Source organism: Mirounga angustirostris, unplaced genomic scaffold (genome assembly GCF_029215605.1).
Source record: "Mirounga angustirostris isolate CCGP_5_RB_7025 unplaced genomic scaffold, mMirAng1.0.hap1 SCAF_12, whole genome shotgun sequence".
NCBI classification, from domain to species: Eukaryota; Metazoa; Chordata; class Mammalia; order Carnivora; family Phocidae; genus Mirounga; species Mirounga angustirostris.
This window is the reverse complement of record NW_026991720.1, coordinates 6846738-6867612: the sequence shown is the minus strand read 5'-3', so window position 1 is coordinate 6867612 and position 20875 is coordinate 6846738. Positions and strand designations below refer to the sequence as shown.

At 47.7% G+C, this 20875-nt stretch overlaps 4 non-coding genes across 4 annotated transcripts; 1 reads left to right on the top strand and 3 right to left on the bottom strand.

Moving 5' to 3' along the window:
• Window positions 1-4330: 4330 nt before the first annotated feature.
• Window positions 4331-4402, bottom strand: TRNAC-GCA (transfer RNA cysteine (anticodon GCA)). The gene has a single exon. It is a non-coding gene; the product is annotated as a tRNA-Cys (tRNA).
• Window positions 4403-7922: 3520 nt separating this feature from the next.
• Window positions 7923-7994, bottom strand: TRNAC-GCA (transfer RNA cysteine (anticodon GCA)). The gene has a single exon. It is a non-coding gene; the product is annotated as a tRNA-Cys (tRNA).
• Window positions 7995-12042: 4048 nt separating this feature from the next.
• On the bottom strand, window positions 12043-12114 carry TRNAC-GCA (transfer RNA cysteine (anticodon GCA)). Its single transcript has one exon. It is a non-coding gene; the product is annotated as a tRNA-Cys (tRNA).
• Window positions 12115-15458: 3344 nt separating this feature from the next.
• Window positions 15459-15530, top strand: TRNAC-GCA (transfer RNA cysteine (anticodon GCA)). Its single transcript has one exon. It is a non-coding gene; the product is annotated as a tRNA-Cys (tRNA).
• Window positions 15531-20875: the final 5345 nt, after the last annotated feature.

Sequence of the window (20875 nt, the reverse complement as noted above, 5' to 3'; positions counted from 1 at the left end):
GATGCTCTGCCCCCGAACTATGCCCCCTTATCGGTTTGGGTGTTGCTGATGGGCCCCATGTCACCTGTGGGCCATCGTGCACTGTAACTCCTCATCTCTGGTGAACTAAGGGGAACTGACTGACTAACCTCATCCAGACAGACCCCTGTCTGACTCTGAACTTACTCTGTCCTTCTCCAGAGACTTCTGGAATTCTTCCCTGCCCACAGCACTGCCACCCCCTCAGTCTCCGTGGGGGGGCACAAATCATCGTTTAGAGCTGGAATCTTCCCTCTTTTCTTCCCTCCCACTCAGGTTTTACTTCACCAGCCCCACTCCCCCTGGTCCCACTCTGATGCTCATCCTCGGCACAATGGGGTTCTCTGGGCTGCCTTACATTGCTTCCTCTGCTCCCCTTGCTCTTCTCATCCCTTACCCCTTGGCTTTAAGGGAAGATGCCTCACCAGAGAGGTCATGGCACCATGCTGGCCCCCCACCATCAGCTCAGCACAGCTGGATGACTTGGGACCAGATACAAGGACTGGCTATTTGAGCACCAGACTCAGGCCTCTACTACCTCCTGGGCTGTGACCAGGGATCCCTTCCTCTGTGGATGTTTCCCCTGGAAGTTACCCCTCTGACACTAAAAGACCACAGAGACCCCCAAGGATGCATAGAAAGGACAATCATCCAAATGGGCATGGCATGTAGAGGCTAGGTAAGAAACAGATGCATCTTTAACAAGACCCTTTGCAGATTTGTCCGTATGGTGGAAGTCAGAAACTGCCTAGGTGACCAACAAAGGCAGGTTGGCTAAATCAATTGCAGTCATAGCAGTCATACAGAAGCATCCTCTCTAGCCACTAGGAAAGGTGTCTTAAAAGCTTTTTTTTTATTGGCATGAAAAAGTAATCAGTTCTTTTTTATGTTGAAAACATCATAGAAGAATAGTTTCATCTTTGTAAGAAGTGATATGCACATTTTAAATGTATTATCTCTGAAATGACCTATTTGCTTTTCTCCACACAAGTTAGTTTTGCTTAAAAAAAAAAAAAGGCAACAATTCCAATTGTCTGTGTCCCTTAAACAAGAGAGGCTTTTGTCTGAAAAGAGGCTGATTCCAGCAAGATTCAAAATGGGTCAGTGGAGACAGGTCCCAACTGCCCCGATCCCACCTGCTCTCTTCCTGATGATATTGCATCAAGGACCCAGTGTCCAAGCTGGTGGTCTCAGGGCACGGGGCCACCCAGATTCGGGATCTCTGACCTTGTTTTGGTGGCTCCGATGGTCTTATTATGTGGGAGAGTTTTTGCATTTCTGTAGAACCAGATGGATTTTTCTTTTCTTTTTTTTTTTTTTTAAAGATTTTATTTATTTATTTGAGACAGAGAGAATGAGAGAGAGAGAGCACATGAGAGGGGGGAGGGTCGGAGGGAGAAGCAGGCTCCCCGCCGAGCAGGGAGCCCGATGCGGGGCTCGATCCCGGGACTCCAGGATCACGACCCGAGCCGAAGGCAGTCGCCCAACCAACTGAGCCACCCAGGCGCCCCCCAGATGGATTTTTCTTACAAAGCTTCTGTCCCTCATCCACTGGGCCAGTCCAAGTATGTCATCACGCCGAAAGCAAGAAGAAGGTGAAGGCAGTTGTATCAGGTGGTATTTTTCAGCAAACTGCCTTTTTTAATTTAAGAAAAGAACTGATCGGAAACCCATCACAGAATTGCTAGGAGGCAGAAAATAAAGCTTGGGAGAGGCATGGCCACGTGGGCCTCAGAGACTCAGGGCAAGAGGCCAGCATGGTCAGGGACCTCCATGTGCACGATCCAGAACCAGCCACTCTGGGCGCTTTGTCTCTTGTCCGTGGCTGGAATCCCGAGGACAGCATCTACATGAGACAGCTAGCATAAGGGCACGCCTACTCCCAAGGTATAGAAGGTCCTAGATTCCCGTTCTACCAGCCTGCATCCAAGCAAAACTGGGATGTTCCTAGGACGGGAGATGGGTGTTGGGAAGCCAAAAGCAATTCCTACATGCCCACAACACCAGTTTTTTTGAGACACGTGCATCAGCAGGTATGTAGGAATGGCCGCTGTGCTTGACGATGGAAATAGTTGTCACATCTGGACATAGGAGAGAAAGGGACTTTAGGAGCTCAGCGTTTTCCTGTTCTTTACCTTTTGCTGACGCGTCTGCCAAATACCCCCTTGACTAAGTAACAGGGCTGTTTCTCTTATTACAAAGCTCAGGTCATTACTGACTAAAAAGCAGAAAGGCTAGGCCATCACATTCATTCAAATGCGAGATACCAAAGTTTGTGCGTGCGTGCGCATGCGCACAGGTGCACGTGAGTTAAATATTAGAGAAAAGCTTTGAGGATTATAAAGTATAAAAACATACATACACGTAGGTAGAACTTGGCAAGGAGTAACCATCCCCCTTGTTCTACCTGACCATTCAGGGAGATCCTTTGCGCCTGAGTATTTTGTCTTCCCCAGCACCATTACCTGGGTAACAGGAAAAGCCCCAATAAGGCCTAAGGTGAAAGCAAGATGTAGCAACTTGCTTGTGGAACTTGAGGAGGTGCCCTGACATCCCAGGAAGCTTCAGTAAAGCAGCAATGCCTCCAAGAGGCGGGTGCAACTGTGAACCCAACTGGGCTCGCCATTGATGATCTTGTCGTTGTGTTTCAGGATCTCAGTCATTCAGCAGCACGAGCTGAGTTTTTAGCGCAGTGGTCAGGAAGTCTGCCGTGTCTGTCCTTGTCGGAAGAGAATATAGACTTGAGCTTTCCATTGTATGACATTGAGCTTCCCTAGATATCAGCCTTGGCTTGGCCCTTCATCCTGTTCTATAACAACAGCTGGTCCCTGAAGGTTTTGTGCTCCAGTGGGAACTTTATTCCAAGAAGGGCTGATACTCAAAATATTTAGCCATCTCTACAGCACGGACATTGACCAGAATGGACGTCAACCATAAACAGGCATTAAATGCCTCCCAGGTGGATAAGTTGCCACCAATCCATTGGTCAGTTGAATCTATGTGATCGATTTATCAGCTCATTTACCACTGAGAGCCCTTGGGTTCTCAGATTTCCAGCCCTGAAGAATCCACTGGATTTCCACTTTCTTCTATCCCGAGTAGGGCAGAAAAGAAATCCTACATCCACCCCACTTTCTTTAAGGTCTTTTGCCTGCAACCGACTCCAAATGCTGTATCAGCCTAGGCACGTTGTTACAGAAACAGAAACTGAAACTGGTTCTGTCTACGGGAAAAGATGAGACAATCATTGTCCAGGTGGCAGGGAGCCCGCAGCACTGAAGGGAAGGTTGGGGCTTGTAGGTTCGCGAGGCAGGGTCGATCCAAGGGGACTCAGCCTGCTAGGCTCTCGGGCACCAGTTAGGGAGCTGTTGGGCGGTGCTTGAGCTCTGCCAACCCTGGAATTTGTGTCACTCGGTCTGAGTGTAGTGTGAGTCAGGAACACCTGTTTGGCCAGAAGTGCTAGGGGGAGAAAACGGGAAATAGCCTTTAATTCTGCAGCTGCAAGCAGAGCCATTTCTTCCACCAGGGCTCACATAATTGGGGCTCCTCAAGAGATGGAAAGAGGGCTCAAAGGTTGGGAGGGAAAAAGAACACATCTGAATTGGAATCAGGGACCTCCAGGTTGTCAGTCAAATGCTTTACTCGGTCTTGTCTAATAAGCGTGTTTCAGTTTTGAACCTCAATGCAGAGTCAAGTTATTAGTTATGGGCTGTCACCATGCCTCGCAGGACTGTGCCAGCGTGATCTGTCACCATGCTACCACGGTCGCATTCTCTTACGTCTGCACCCCTGGCCACTCTCTGTGCTTAAAGCCTACCTCTTACAATTCCCTCGGTCCTGGGCTGAAGGCACTAACTTGAAAAATCATTGATGTTTATCACCAAAATGTTTAAAATGCCATAGCGTTGTAAGTTCCAAAATAATTTTCCAGCCACCCGGAATGACTGGATGTTACCATCGAAGTTAGCAGGGGGGGTGTGCCTCCCCAAAACAGAAGCTCCCAGGCACCTCCTCAGTTCTACTAAATCCTAATTCCTAGGGCTGATCTGTATTTTTACTATGGTCCCTAAGTAATTCCGGTGCAGACAGGCTGGGTAACAGCTGATCATAACGTAAACTTTAAGAGGGAAGTAAGAAACTTCTACCACACACACATCATTAACAACAGCACCGTGACATGTGCCTCGCCCCAGAATTCACTTGGGGAAACTGACACAGACTCAGGGAGGGTGCTGATGTAGGTGACTTTACAATGAGCAGGACCCTAAATGAGGTCATTCATTTGCACTTGGCAATAAGGTAAGCCACCTGCAGGGGGCACCCGGACTTGAACCAGGGACCTCTTAATCTGCAGCCAAATGCTCTACCCCTGAGCTACATCCCCTTGCTAGAATTATGTTTCTCTTTAGCATAGTTCACCTGCACTGCCACACCCAAGCATTCCCTAGTGCACTGGACATTCTATTTTCTCTTGGTCCACCTATGAAACTGGCAAGCCCACCACAAACCAGCTGGAGATCACACTCTGGCCAGGAGTTGGCCCTTCCATTCCCCAGAGACCCTCCCTTGTCTAATAGCCCCTTTCTACTCTGTAGCCACAACCTGAACTCCTTGGATAAACTGCAGTCTCCTCTCTTCACCTCACTCAGTACCTGGTGGGAGGGGAAGGGAGAGGAAGTGTAAGAATCATGCCTGGATTAGCTATGTCCACAATAATGCTTCCTAACAAATCATCCCTAAATTCAGATGAATGCAACAATAAACATTTATTTTCATGCATGGCAAGCAGTGGATCTAGTCTGGACTTGACCTGGTGGCCCTGCTTCAAGGTGGGGGTCCATCTGTGCTCGGATCCTTGATGTGAGTTGGGCTCAGGTTTGCTGCAAGGCCGTTTATTCCTGGGTCCAAGTTGGAAGAGTGACAGCTAGCAGGGGAACTTTTCTCCTGGCAATGGCGGAAATGCAAAAACGTCCCGCCCAACTATGTGAGCAGGTTTCAAGCCTCAGCTTGTAATCCATGTGCTAACATCCCATCGGTGAAAGCGAGTCTCAGGACCAAGCCCTACAACAAGGGCAGGGAAATCTGTTCCTTGGGAACATGGGAGCATCTGAAAAGTCTCATGGCAAAGGGTGCACACAGAATAAGCTCAGAACTGGGGCCAATATTTTAATCCACTGTGGTCTGCCCTCTTGGTCATAATTACTTACCTCTCTCCTGCATGCATAATAAACTCAGCTTTTACCTTTTGTTCCAGCCAGAGCCCCCTTCTGGATCCCAATGTCAGTATTTGTCAGGCTTTTCACAATAATATCATATAACAAACCACCCCAAAACTCAGTATGATTAGATTCTGGTTCTGCTGCCTCGGGAGAGCTCCCCGTCCACTGTTTTTGCATGACTCTGAGAAGTCTTCCTTTTCCTTCAGCCTTCCCCGCAATTATTTATTTATTTATTTTTAAGATTTTATTTATTTGACAGAGAGAGACACAGCGAGAAAGGGAACACAAGCAGGGGGAGTGGGAGAGGGAGAAGCAGGCTTCCTGCGGAGCAGGGAGCCCGATGCGGGGCTCGATTCCGGGACCCTGGGATCATGACCTGAGCCGAAGGCAGATGCTTAACAACTGAACCACCCAGGCACCCCCTCTGCAATTTTTTAAAGAGATCATTGGAAAATATGTCCTTTCTGGTGGCTGAGCTTTCTTCTCAGCTTGCTTCCTCCTGTAGAATGCTGGAAGCCCAGGTCCTTTTAACTTCCCAGTCTTCGCGTCTTTTCGTCCAAGCTAGTAATGCTTTTGACAGTACAGTTCTCTCAAGCAACATGTGGGTTTTCTTTTTATTAGACTCCATGTGCCCAAAGCCATACGATCACAATTCTTTTTGACATAGGCTCTCCCTCCGGCTCAATTATAAGTATTTGGGCACACCCTTAGTCTTTCTCGGAATACTTTTGTCCAACTGAGAGGATATCCTTGGTACCAGTTTAATTCTTCAGTGCTCTTAATAAAGTGCATTCAGACTATGAGTGCATTAAGCTTGACTTGGTTTGAGGCTATGTCTTACGGGAAGGCTCTGGAGTTAGTCTTTTTCCTAAAGTGATGTAAGAATGGCCTCACCTTTGTTTTGGAGAGAATGGTTTCATTTTTCTGGCTCTGCAATTTTGAGCTATCTAGATTGCCTCTAAATTCTGACTGCAAACCAGTAAGTTCTCTTCTGGACTCAAATCTTTTTTTGTAGTACCTTATCAAAAACAGCCTGTAACAAAATAGCTCATGCATTCAATGTTTTTCCTTGAAATATCCTACCCCTAACACTACAAGTTCAAGCATATTTTCTGCCTTCCAGGTTATCATGAGCCTCTGATGTCCCTGCCAATAATAGTTTCCTATTTTCCCAGCTGATTGTTAACAGCTCTCTTGCCACCCCATTGCTTCATTGCCAAGGCGTGCCATGTACTTCAGGCTTTTGTTATAGCAGGAGCCCCCTTCTGTATGTCACTGTTAGTATTTGCCAGTCGAATCCACAATAGTGTCGCAAAACAAGCCACCCCAAACCGGTGACCCACAACAATAAGCATTTATTCTCATGCCCGGGGGTCTCAGAATATTGAATGTGAATCAATTGATCGGGGCTGGGCTTGTCTGGGTAAGGCCGCTTCAGGCTGCGGGTCCAGCCGGCCTTGGCTCCTCTTGATGAGTTGGGCTGAAGATTGGGCCTTGTGTGTCCACGCTGGGGTCCAGGCTGAAGGGGCAGCAGCTCACAGGATGAACACATCTCATGGTAATAGCAGAAGCGCCAGAGGACAAACCCAACCTTTCAAGTTGATCTCAAGCCCCTTCCTGCATAACCTGCTAACATCCTGTTGGCCAAAACAAGTCACACGATGTGCCAGCTATCAATTTTTTGACTCTCGGGTCCAAATTCACGCCCCCATACCTGCCGGGCAATAACCGACCGGTTTCTGTAAGCGTTTCTCCTGTAATATGAACAGCTGTCAGTAGAGGGCGCTGGGGGGACGTTGCTGGAGAAAAGGAAATTGTCTCCCCAATTTCTGCTGCGTGTTGGTGGTGGTGGTGGTTTGTTTCGTTTTGTTTTTTTCCCCTTCCCCTTGGCCTCTGTTGCATGGTCGGTCAGAGGTGTGGGTGGGGGCCAGCCAGGCCCCCAGAGAAGGAAGTCCCGCGGCGACCTCGCACCCCAGCGGGGCCGGCGACCACCTCCCTGGGCCCTCCCAACTCCGCCTACGCACCTGCGTGCGCCCGCCAGCCCCGCTTGTCTCTGCCGCGCAGAGGTTTGGTCCCCCGAGCCGTCCAGGTGCAGATGCTGCACGCTCCAGACCTCGCACCCCCAGGTGCCTCTCCTGTGCCCAAGAGGTTTGCTTGCTGCTTGCCCGGAGACTGAATAGGTCAGGTTGCGGCAACCTGGCGAGTGGGCTGCAACCACACCTCCCCCCGGGGTCTAATCCCAGCTTTGGGGAGGGGTCCCCCTTCTGAATTTGTCCTTCTTTGGGTTCCTCTCCCCGCGGATAACTTTAGAGTTTTCTTTGCACCTTTGTAGTTACTCTTTTCATAACACAGTAATTCTTTATATTAAACTTCCCACTTGAGTTACTGTGTGGGTTCTGTCTCCTGGTTGGTCCAGACTGATACCTATCGCCGAGCCCAGAGCAAGGGGGTGCAGGGCGCACTCACCTGTGGGGGAGAAACGGAAAAGTCACAAGCAAAAGCCACAGACACCGCGAGGTGAAGAATTGCAGCCAATGGGTCAACCACACTTCAAAATGCCAGGGGAGAAGAGGGACGGGACAGGGTCTGGGGAAAAGTGGCAGGGAGGGCACCCCATGACATTAAATAGATTGTGGTATCTGGGAAGCCATTCCTCCGTGTTCGGCAATAAAGCAGAGGCCCAACAGGGGGCACCCGGATTTGAACCGGGGACCTCTTGATCTGCAGTCAAATGCTCTACCCCTGAGCTATACCCCCTTGCGTCAGGTTGGCTCCTCTTTGTGTTACTTCACCTGTGAGGCCACACCCAAGCATTCCATAGCGCCCGGTGAGTTCTGTTCGTTGCTGGTAGGCCTATGAAAGTAGCAGGCCCAGCACAAACTCACCAGGGACCACTCTGTGGCCATGAGGCCGCCTTCCCGTTCCCCAGAGACCCCTCGCTGTCTACTAGGCGCTTTTCCGCGGCAGCCGCGCCTGACCTGCGGGAGGCACCGGGGTTTCTGCGGGACCCCGCCCCCCACCCTTCTTTCCCTCCCTCCTCCCTCAGCTCCACCGGCTCTACCCCATCCTCCCCAGCCTCACCCTTGCTGGCCCTCTGTTTTCCTTCACATCTCCCCCCCACCCTTCTCCCCGGCCCAGTCCCCTCCTGAGGCGGTCTCCGAGGGGCTTGGTTGAACCCAGGAGAGACAGCGCCAGCGAGACAGTAGCCCCTGAATCTTTCCGGCAGCATAACCGAGGAAGCTAGAAGGCTGCTGTTTGGGGGCCCACAGCCCCGGCCCAAGGGTCCCTGCTATAAGGTCAGAGATCTCTCTTTCCTCTGCCCCATAGCAGGAGAGCCCAGGCCCTGCATGTGCCCCCCACCCCCACGCCCTACCTCCCTCCCAGCTCACAGACCTTCATTCACACAGTGAGGACACCCACCAGTCCTTCCGACCAGGCATCAGGGCAGTAACTGAAGGGGATGTTATGGGGCATCAGAGACTGGGGAGATCCACTTTCCAGAGACCGCAGAGGACACTGAGCTATGCGATGGAAGATAGGGTAGAGGAGGGGAGATTCTTTCCTCATTCCTGTGCAGCTTACCTATAGCATTCCTTTGTACACAGGTAACCTGTTTCACTTCAAAAACGGTGTAAACTCAAGATAAGTGTTCCAGTGAGAACAAAGCAGTGCCCCATCCCTGATGTTTCTAACATAATCCACCTGCTTCCATGTTGCTGGCTGCTTGCCTGGCCTCTAAAACACCATTTTTTTATTAGGGGATGTAATTGGAATGTTGGGTGCCCTTCCCTGGCATGGCCAGGTTTGGGGGGCGGGGTGTGTGAAATCCATTTGGTGGAGCTGGCTCCTGGCCTCCATGCCTGGTTTTGACCTTTATTTCTGAGTCCATTGAATAAGTGCCGAGTGGGTGCGAAGATCCCACTCTTTTCTGATTAGTGTCCTATCTTTCACACATGAGACAAGGATACTATTCCTTTAACTGACATTGTAAGTCAGTAACCCACTTTTGGTTGGAGGCCTTTTCAGTTATTCCGGGGTAAGAGTTAAGGCTCTCTGCACTTGGCGCTGGCTAGAGGAGAGGGTTTACACATTTGAACTTCGTTTTCTCTAAGTTCCCGTGCCAACAGAGTTAGCCACTCTACTGTATGGTGCTTGCTGGTGTTCTATGGTAACTTAGTACATCAGGGCCTGGCCCTCCCTGGGCACGTCGTTCCAGGTGACCCAGTCAATAGTCAACTTCCCTGCTTTGTCACTGTGTGTCAGTGACTGATGACTGCCAGGTTCCAATTCCTGAATAACTGGCCGGATGGTCACTGCTTTTAGCCCCAACCAGACCAGATAACCAACGCCATGTTCCCCTCACTTCCTGCACGTGACTTCTAGGATCAGTTTTCCCACTGCCAGCATTCCGTCTCAAAAATAGAAACTGATAATGGCTAACTGAAGCAAACAAGGAAATGACTGGCACGAAGACAAAAATCTCAGACCACTCAAGGAAACCTAGTGATCTACACTCAGAAAACGGCCAGAATTAAAGGACAGCCAGGGGGTCAGGATCCTTTGCCCCCAAACAGCATCCTGGTTAGGGGGTTGGTGATGCTCCCACTGCACACTGGCTGCAGCCCTCAGCCCCACCGCCAAATGTCAGAGCTCCCCTGGAATAAATTCCAAACTCTTCCTGCCTCATTCCATGTTCCAAGTCTCAATCATGTGTGTGTGACTGGCTAAGCTGAGGGCATTGCTGGGGCTGGTGGGAGGGCAAAGTCTGGTACTTTTGCCTTTGGTAGTGCAGGTAGGTCCTGGTTTCCACCAGTCATGCACAGGTGTGGATCCCCCCAAATGGAAAGGAATTTCAAATGTTGGGGGTGTAAGAAAGATAGTTGCATATTATCTACCGCAAGTCTCATAAGTGAGACTGGATCAATGCCAGAATAAGGAAGGGGGAAATTGTATAGTGCTGCCAGAGCCTGGGGAGGTTTTCTGGAAAAGGCCTGATCTGCTTCTTCTCTCCTCCGCCTCCCCCTACCCCCTCCCTTCTCCTCCTTCTCCTGCTCCCTCTCCTCCTTCTTCTTCTTCAGTTCCAGAGTAGTTAACATCCAGCATTATATTAGTTTCAGATGTATAGTGATTCAACACTTCCATATATTATATGTATATTACTCAGTATTATATATATATTACTCAGTGCTCATCAAGATAAGTGTACTCCTTTTTTTTTTTTAAGATTTTATTTATTTATTTGACAGAGAAAGAGACAGCGAGAGGGAACACAAGCAGAGGAGTGGGAGAGGGAGAAGCAGGCTTCCCGCCGAGCAGGGAGCCTGATGTGGGGCTCGATCCCAGGACCCTGGGATCATGACCTGAGCCGAAGGCAGACGCTTAACGACAGAGCCACCCAGGTGCCCCAAGATAAGTGTACTCTTAATTTCTCTCTTCCCTTCTTGCAGGAAGAGGCAGTTATCTGGAATGCCAACAAGTCTAAATAAATACGGCAGCAGGTGCATGGAATATTATTAATTTCTCTCTTCCCTTCTTGCAGGAAGAGGCAGTTATCTGGAATGCCAACAAGTCTAAATAAATACGGCAGCAGGTGCATACCATGGAATATTATTCAGCCATAAAAAGAAATGAGCTATAAAGCCACAAAAAGATATGGAGGGACCTTAAAAGCCTATAGCTAAGTGAGAGAAGCTGATCTGGAAAGGCTACATATAGTATGTTTCCAACTCTATGACATTCTAGGAAAGGCAAAACTAGGGACAGTAAAAAGATCAGCAGTGGCCAGGGATTGGCAGGGAGGGGAGAGGAATGACTAGGTATAGCAGGCCGGATTTTTACAACAGTGGGACTATCCCTACGATGTTAGTTAATTGTGGATACGTGACATTATGCATTTGTCAAAACCCATTAAATTGTTGGGAACTTAATGTAAACTATAGGTGTCAGTTAATAATAACGTATCGATCGATATTCGATCACCAGTTTTAACACTAGTGCAAGATCTTAAGCACAGGGAAACTGTGTGGGGGGGGGGAGGGGGTATATGAGAACTCTCTGTACTTTCTGCTCAGCTTTTCTGTGACCTTAAACTGCTCTGAGAAATAAAGTCTACGACATACGTATTTTTAATGGCAGCCGGTGGGGGCTCCCTGGATTACGGATCAGAGACCGCGTGATCTGTGTTCAAATGGCCAGCCTAGGGGCCACGGCGCCTTCCCCCCAGCTGCCGTATCCCGAGCTCTACACAGCAAGTCGCCGACGTCTTCCGTGGGCTTGCCTGAGACCGGCGGGGTCTGCGGCGCCGGGACGGACCCCTTGGCTACCAGGCCTCCGTCCGCACCTGGCAGCTTCTCGGGCCCCTGCCGAGGGCACCCGCTTTGAGAACCAAACACGTTTAGGCCAAGCGCCCTTCAGAATCACCCAGCGTAGTCCTCCCCCAAATGCGCCTGTCGGATCTAGTGCGCATCGGGGTGGAGGGGGTAAGGAGCAAGGGTAGAGGTATGCGTCGTTTTTACAGTAAGAGCGCCCTCCCCGGCCTCCTGCTTCCGGGTCCCCGGGGCTGAGGTTCCAGGGCACATGCGCACGAACAGCGCCTCCCCGCGGCTGAACCTATGAGGTCTCGCCGCTGCTGCTTCTGGGTGCGCCCCCAGCCTCCTGTGGACTTAGGAGAGATCACCAAACATACACGTAGGTCAGAGGGTCAGGACAAAACCTCCGATTCTGGACCATCTCCTGAAGCAGAACATGGCCTTTCCCACGCCTTCCACTATCTGTCAGCAGAGCCCTCGGTGGAAAGAAAACCAACAGGGGGCACCCGGATTTGAACCGGGGACCTCTTGATCTGCAGTCAAATGCTCTACCCCTGAGCTATACCCCCACACACGCTATACGCTCCTAACTAGCACCTTTTTACTATGTTGCAATAGCCGGCTATTCTCCGGTATGCTAACTGTCATTCATTCTCAATGAGCCTGCGGAACGGCATCCCTCTGGCCATCAACCTCCCCTACAAACTTCTCTACAGACTATATTTCAGCAGCACTGATTTTTTTTTTCGTCTCTGCGAAACTAGTTAGCAGTCATCCATTTTGTCCCGTGGGTCTATACCGTCTTTATTGCTTTATTATAATCAGGAAAACATTCTGATTTTAAAAAATTGTATATTTAAATGAAAATATATACATAAATAAAGTAAAATTAAATAGATCTAACAGGCAAATCTATATTTTAGTAGGAACCCCCTCCACCCCCCACATTTTCCCCCAAAGTAAAAAATTCAAACCATAACTCAAATCGCCACAGCCTCAAATGTAGAGTTTGCACTGTTTGTTGACATAAATATGCTCACATTAAACCCAGGATGGTCATAATTATTAAGGGTTGTTTAAAATGCATATTTTCTAAATCATGTAATTCCTTCCTTTACTGTGCATGTTATTTAAAAAAATAAGTTGTAGTTGAGAATTATAATCCAAAGTATTAAGCACTGATATACATGACCTTTTAGCTGTGTAGATCTTGAACCATGGCATTTTGAAATTAAAAAAATTTTGATGCTTTGGTGAGATGAATAATTGAATAATAAAGTTGTCTTTATTGATATTTTATACTATTATAAAATAAGTATTTTTTACATATGAAGAAAAATAACCTCCAAGCCTGCATTCTGGACCCAGGTAAACTAATATTTAAGCATGAGGGCAAAGGAAGGACATTTCAGATGAACAAGATCTGAAAGCATTTATTAGAACAGAATCTCACTGAATCCACAGCCGACGGAGAACAGAGATGAACCCTGGGGAGAAACAGGGACACGAAGAGCCCATGGATGATGGGCCTTCCACTGGGACCTGCAGCCTCCTTTTGCAGCCAGCGCCTCATACTGGACATCCTCATTCAAGATCTAATAGGCCCCTCAAACCAAAGATGGGAGGAAGAGAATTATTACTTCTCACCCCTAGCCAGCTCCCCGCCGCACTCCGTGTTGCCCACCTAAGTGGTATGATTCTCCCGGCGACTCGGGCCAAACCCCTGCCAGCCACTATTGGGTCACTTCTTTCTTTGGCATCCGAAGCCCGCAGCAAGTCCTGTTGACTCTGCTGTGAGACGTATTTGCATCTCAGCAGTTCTTGTGGTCATGAGCTGCGGTCCAGGCCCACCTGACCCATCGTCATACTCTCTTGGCAGGTCTCCCCCTGCCTTTTGCCCCTACTTCTATTTCCACTGAGACGACCGTTTCAGAGGGGGGTCAGATCATGTTTCCCGCTCTGTTCAGTAGCTTTCCGCTCCCCTGAGAACAAAATCTAAGTCCATGCTGCAGCCTATGGACCTGCAGGAGCTGGCCCTGGCTGCTTCCTCCCCTAACTCCTTCCCTTTTTGCCTCCAGCCACACTGGTCTTTGCTGTTCTTCCAAGGGCGCCCCTCCAGAACCTCCCAGTGCTCCTTCTCTTCGCTCAGGGCTCTGCCCACCGTCAGCTCATCAGCAAGGCCTGGTGAGTTCTGTCTCTGGTGGTTCTGTCTAAATTGTACCCCATCATTTTTATCCCCTTGCTCTGTTTTTGTTTTCCTCACAGTCTGCATTATAGTAAGATAGATTTTTGTTAATTATCTGTCTTTCTCACTACTCATGGCTTAAAAAAATGACTCATAGCAAATTAAGAAAGAAGTACATTTCTATGAAGGAAATCTCCAGACAAGAAAGTTCGGCTGCATCTCTGGAGGAGAACGCCATATTTCCACGTTCTAACCTGGATACTTTCCTTTGCGGGTCCAAAGATACCTTCTCGTCTTCTGCTTCATTTGTAGACAGGAATAATTTTGCAACCCCCTCAAGCCTGAGTTTTCTGAGACAAACTAGGCCTTTGAACTCATCCTGGGCTGCTCCAGAGAGAACAGGTGCATGTCTGCCTTTACTTGCTTGAACAAGGTCTCCCCATACTGGGGAGGGGTAGAAGCCTTTTTGGGTGTTAGTTTGCTAAATGGGAAAATGGGAAGAGGGCTAGCTGACAACTATGAGCACCCCAGTCGGTCCCAGGCAAGCATTGGGAGGAAAGGAGAGGGACCTCAGGACACTGTCTTTGGGGGAGTGAAGGCACCAGTGCCTGGTGAACATGCAGAAGAGGTAACGGTGGACAGGTGTCTTGGGTGTGGCTGCAAGTATGACAAGGGCCTGGTCACAGATGTGTGGAGGTCTAGAGCAGTGCTTCTCAAGGTGTGGCCCCAGACCAGCAACATCAGCATTACCTGAGAACGCGTCATCACAAACCTTTGGCGTGGGGGCCCAGCCATCTTTGTTTTAACAAGCCCTCCAGATGATTCTGAGGCACCCTAAAATTAAGAATCACTGTCTAGAGCAGAATTCAGAAGATGAGCAGTTTGACCATCGTCTTTGGTTTTAATCCTGGCTGATCCCAGCGGGTGCTGGAATTCAAACCCATTCCTTTTTTTAGGTGTTGCAGTACCCGAGTCTTCCTGAAGGTGGTGCAAAAGGAAGCTGAGAGAGACCTGTGGCAGGTGTTTCTCAAAGTGGGTCGGTCTCCTGACTTTCCATAAGGAGCTTGTTCCTAACCCCAGATCGTATATGCATGTTTGACAAGCTCCCGAGATGATTCCTAAGTACAAAAATCTGAGACTGGCCCAAGGGTTGCAGTTCATGCACCACATCAAATCCTGGTGTCCCCCACTAGCTTTCCCCTTGTGGTCTTTGAGCTGTGTGGCACATTCATGCTCTATGAAGCCTGCATTCTAGTCCCCGTGATGGTCTCAGGTCTGTATAAATCTATTCAGACGGCTCCAATTATGTGGCCTTTACATTTTTTGACAGATGGAAGATAGGGACAAGAGGAAGATAAGAGAGTCATTGGTTCAGTAACAGGGTTCTAAACCCAAGGATCAGGAAGAGTGGATTCAGGTTCTGATCCCTTTAGTAAAGGGCTTTGTGTGGTGGAAGACTAGTAATCTTGAATGTCTGTATTCAGATGCCCACTGTGAACGGCACAGACTAGTGACTCTGAAGGCCCTTCCAGCTTTAAATGTTGGTGTCAGTGCTCTTCCAGCTACAGGGAGGGGAACCTGTTGCTTGTTTTGCATCAGAGAGAGAAAATTGTAGTGAGGTAGGCTTGGCAGCTTCCGGGAGGCCCAGCCAATGAATATTTGGTATAAAAACTTATAGGGGTGTTGGGTGCACAGGTAAAGGTATTACTTAGGCCCACACCTACATCTGGGGGTATAGCTCAGGGGTAGAGCATTTGACTGCAGATCAAGAGGTCCCTGGTTCAAGTCCAGGTGCCCCCTCCTGTCTCTCACTTTTGTTCACTAAAGATTCAGCTCCTTTCCCTAATACTGAGCCTCAGGATATTGAGACTTCCCAAATCTGGGGGGAAAAAAGTCATGGGTAACTTCACACCCTGTCACTGGGCACCACAGCCCCAGAGTGATAGGTTCCTGCAACTCTGACTTCATATTTCACTTACCACGGGTCTTGTTCTACATAGGCTTAGGCTTACTTTTTCTACGCATTTTCATTGCTCCACATCCGTGGTGTGCTGCTAAATATTTAACAACCAGCTCTTGGGGGAAGGGCATTGCTGATTTTTAGTGTTTCCCAGTTCCATGGTGTAAATAATCTCACCGTGGTCAACTTCAAGCTACAAACATAAGACCACCGAACATGGAATGGGGAAGATATGCTAACAAGTGACTCTCTGGTGCGAGCCAGCTCTAGCACACCACTGTCCCTAATCCATCTTCCCCAAAGAGGCATGGATGGGCTTTTTGACCCCTACTCCATCCTAACAATACTGTCTGACATCAGAGCAGTGGCTGACATTCATCTGTTCATCCACGGAATCATCCATTCACTCAAGACATATTTGATTCCCACTTGATACCAGACTTAGGAAAGACAGAGCTGAGCAAGAACTGTCTGTGGTGGGCAAACAGTCAAACGAAGAAATGGTCATGTGAGTGATAAGGACAGCTAGACAAAAGAGAGGGCTATTTTAAAATAAAAGGATTTCTGTTACCAGAAATATGGTAGACTAGATCACCTAAAACTCCTTCTACCTCAAAACACCCAGAATTAAAACATAAAATATCATTTTATCAAATGATATCAAACAAATATCCAGTCACAGGTACAGCTGATCTTGCATGACAATAAAGGATTATCTTGGGGGTGGGGTGGGGTCTGACCCCAAGAATGCCTGTGGTTATGGTGAGACAGCTGAGGTGTTGAGTTTTAACAGCCATGTGGATCCAGGAGATTAGGTCTAGGCTTGAAATGCCCTTCCTGCATGTAAAGTCAGACTCCCAGAGAGCCACACCATTAGTAAAAGGGTGGGCTAATGAGACATCAGCACAAGCAGACAAGAGGTCTTTCTCTTGGGCGGGGGGGTATCTCCCCTGAAAATTCATAACCACAGATCTTCACACTTGTTAGAACTTAGAATTTACACTACTTGCATGGTTCAGAAATTCCCCAAGCTAAAAGTTGACATAAAAAGTGTGCCTAGGCTAATGATTGTGGAGTACCCAGAAGAAGCAGACACAAACACTGAAGGGCACATCTGCAAGCCAGGCCACACAGAATTCCTATGGATGAAACCTGGCTTAAAATGGGTTCACAATTCAAAATAATAAAATTAACAAGGAATCAGCCAACCATGAATGAAAACCATCAGACAAAATAAAGAATGTCAGATAGGAGGAATGCCATATAGATACTATGTCATATAGATACTATGAAGTAAGTGTGGTGAAAATTATTAAAAACATAGGAAATCGAATGTATGAGAATATATGACTTTCAAAAAGAGGAAGCAACCTCATCTAAAATGAAAAATACAATAATTGAAATTAATAGTATAATAGCAGATTAGACAGAAAGAGGAGAGATTTGTGAATGAAATAGAATATAAATCTTAAAAAACTACCAAGAATGAAGCACAAAGGTCTAAAAAAATGCAAAACAAAAAGAGTGGCTAAGAGAGGTGCAGGATAGAATAGAGTTCTGATAAATGTCAAATATGAATTGTACAAGTATGGAATATAATGATATAATACCTGAGAAATTTCCTGACTTGTACAATGACCTCAGATTAGGAATGAGTTCCAAAAAAGATAAATCCACACCTAGGCACATGGCAGAGCTTTAATACCACAGACAAAGGGATGATCTTAAAAGCAGCCAAACAGAAAAGACAAATCATGTACAAAGGAATAATAATTAGAATGACAGCAGACTTTTCAACAGGAGCAATGATGGGTGGAAGACAATGGAATAAAGTATTCTTAGTGAAAGACAGTAACATACGTTAGAATTCTCTACTCAGTTCAACTATCATTCAGAAGTGACAGAAATATAACTGAAAGCATTTACTTCTAAGATATCCTTGCTGAAAGAACTTTTAAAACATGTAATTTTGAAAGAAGAACACTGAACCCAGAAGGAAGGAGAAAGACAAAAGAAAAAATGGTGAACAAAAATACTAGTGAGCATACTGGTAAATCTAAACAGCACTGATTATACAAGACAAAAAAAAAAAAAATGAGTTGGGAAGGGCTTAAAAATAAGATTTAACCAAAGAGAACAATTACACAGAAGACAAGGACAATGATGTGGTTGAACTAATACATTAAAGTTTAAAGTTCTTCTTTTGTGTGGCAGAAGGGTAGAAATACTAATTATTGTTAGACCATATCAAATCAGATGTGTGTGTAAAAATTTAAAGAGTAACCCCTAAAAGTATAGAAAAGGAAGACTAATTCATTTTCAAATTAGTAGAAAGAGGTGAATCAAGGTGAATTCCTCAAAGGTGAATAAAGAAAAAGTGACCGATCCAATAGAAGAATGGAAAGAAAGGCATAGAAAAAATCAAAATAAATAGAAAGCACAAAAAAGATGGTAGAAATGAATAAAAATATGTTACTCATCACAATAAATGGAAATGGACTATTTGCCAATTGAGATATTGTCATACTGGATTCAACAACAAACTCTAGCTATATGCTCTTATAAAACACACTCCTGAAACATAAATACTCAGAAGGCTTGAAAGTGAAAGGATGGGAAAAGATATACCAAACAAATACTAACCAAAATAAAGTTAGTTTCGCTATATCAATATCAGATAAAATGAATTATAGATTAAAAGTATTATTAGGGCAAAGAGTGTTACTTCATAATAATAAAATGAACTTTCCCAGAAAAATACAATTCTATACTTGTATACACAGTGTCAAGATATATAAAGCAAAAATTGTCAGAAATACAGGGAGAAATTGACAAATGCACATTAATAGATTTTAATACATCCTTCTTAGTAACTGATACATCAAAAGGCAAAAAATGGTAAGATGGAGAGGACACAACACAATCAATAATCTTGATTTAATAGACCTAACTAGATCCCTACAACCAACATTAGAATATACATGCTCTTTCAAAGAAAACATGGAAAAGTTTCAAACATTTATTACATACTTGATTACGAAGCAAGTCTCAGAAAATCCTTAACAAAAAGCAACATCATATACTATATTCTCTTGTATGAAGTAAAACTCAATAACAAAAAGATAACTTTAAAAAGGACTCATACATTTTGAAACTAAAAAGTACTTTTAAATAACCTCATGGATAGAAAAAGAAATAATGAAAACTAGAAAATATTTTTAAATTGAGCCATTTTCACATGGAGGAGTGGACAGCACCATTTATCTTTAAGAGAAAGCTAGCCAGTTTGCTTGGGAAAACTATAGCTGGCTAATTCACCAAAAGCCAATTCACAGAATGTCCAGGTAGCCAAAAGCCAAATATGATGAAAAGTAAACCACTGGATATTGATTTGCTGCAAACCCATCTGAATTATTGAGCATTTAAAAAAGTCTGTTCCATCTGCACTCCTGCCTTTGTCCCTGTCCAGAACTGCCAAATAAACACTTTAAATGGAATTTAAGACCGTTCTCCACAATCATCTTGCACTGCAGATACAGAGGCAGGGGGGATGCAGGAATGGGGTCAGAGGTACAAATAAAACTTTGGGGGTAGAGGGGTGGGAAGGCTTCTCAATCACTGGGAGAACTGGGCATTCAGCAAACTGAGTTTTGGCAAACTGGACATTCAGCAAATTGGCTGTTGGTGAATTAACCTTAGCCACGGCTGACCCAGAGTCTACAAATGGGGTCTAAGCCTGGTCAGGTAGGGAGAGGTTGAGTCGAAGAGGTGCCAAGACTCTGTATAGGCTACAATAAAGGTGTGTCTTGGGTGGAGATACTACTTTTTTCTAAATTAAGGGATTTTAAAGTTTAGGGATCCTGAGACCGAGGGCGGGTGTGGGAGCAGGTACACGCTGGCTAGTGGGAGGAAGTCCACTTCAGCAAGAATGTGGGTCACAGCACAGGCAAGGGGCTCACCACAAGGCTCTACGGCCTTTAGGGATCCCGAGATCAGGTGCTGAGCTCGAAGCTTTCCTTTCCCGTGCCCTGAAACGCTTGTGGTATCTTTAAATCCTCCCACAGCCGGCTACACAGACACACACTGGTCCTGTGTCAGCGATTCTTTAGGTCTGAAGGAGGGGGCTTGGCCCGGGTGATGAAGCTGGGCAGTGACTGAGAGTGGTCTCCCCCCACGCCTTTCCTTGGAGGCCGGGCCAAGGATGTCAACACGGTACCCCAGAGTTCTGGGAGGCGACCAGCAGCAAGGCCAGCGGAGACCCATGGCAGGCCAGAGCTGCTTCAGGGACCAACACTGGGACTGCTGGGCGAGAAATTCTCTTCCCCCCAAATATTCCAGAGGAAGAGAACCTACCGCGGAGGGAAGCGGGGGAAGCGGGCTCCCCCGGCGGCGGCCCTCTCCGCTTCGCTGGACCCCTGCTTCTGTCTCGCAGAGCCGGTTTGGCTCCACACGCCCACCTTCCCTGAGCTGTTCTAACGGGGGGTGGTCCTCCAGAGCGGGAATGAGGCTCCTAGTCCTCAGCCGAGACCCCCACCCCCACCCCCAGCCGCCGCGTCCAGACCAGGACAATGGTGGGGCCCACGCTTCTTTCAGTCATCACACATTTATTTGAGGGCGTCCTACGTTCCAGGAGCTTCTGGGGTCACCTAAATCAACCAAATAGACCAGCAATTGGTCACACGAGATGTCATGACCCGGCTCGATGCTCTGCTGAGCGAGGGGACGGGGTGGCAGAGCTGAGGATGCGCGGGGGTTGGGCAGCCACTCAGACCCACCCCGACCGCGGCCCGCGCAGTCTGGCCTGCAGACCCCTCCCCACCCCGGCGGCCGCTCCCGCCCCCCCCCCCCGCCCCCCAACACAGACACCTCCCCGCGGCCTCGGAAACGGTCGGTTTACGGGATGTGACCTCTAGGAGAGGCGGGTCCCGTTTCATCCGAGCATCTCCACCTGGCACAGAGGATGCGCTCAGTAAATGTTGGATGCAAGAACAGATGATGGATGGGTGATGACGGATGGACGCGTACCTCGGGAAAGCACATCCGCAAGCTGGCCGCCAGGCGGGACCCCGCGCGGAACCCCTCGCGGCAGCTTCCTGAGGTCTTCAGCGAAGCAGGTGGGGAGGGGGCTTCAAGGAGGCGGCCCGCGGCACCGCCCCCCGGCCCGCGCCGCGGCGCCCTCTGGGAC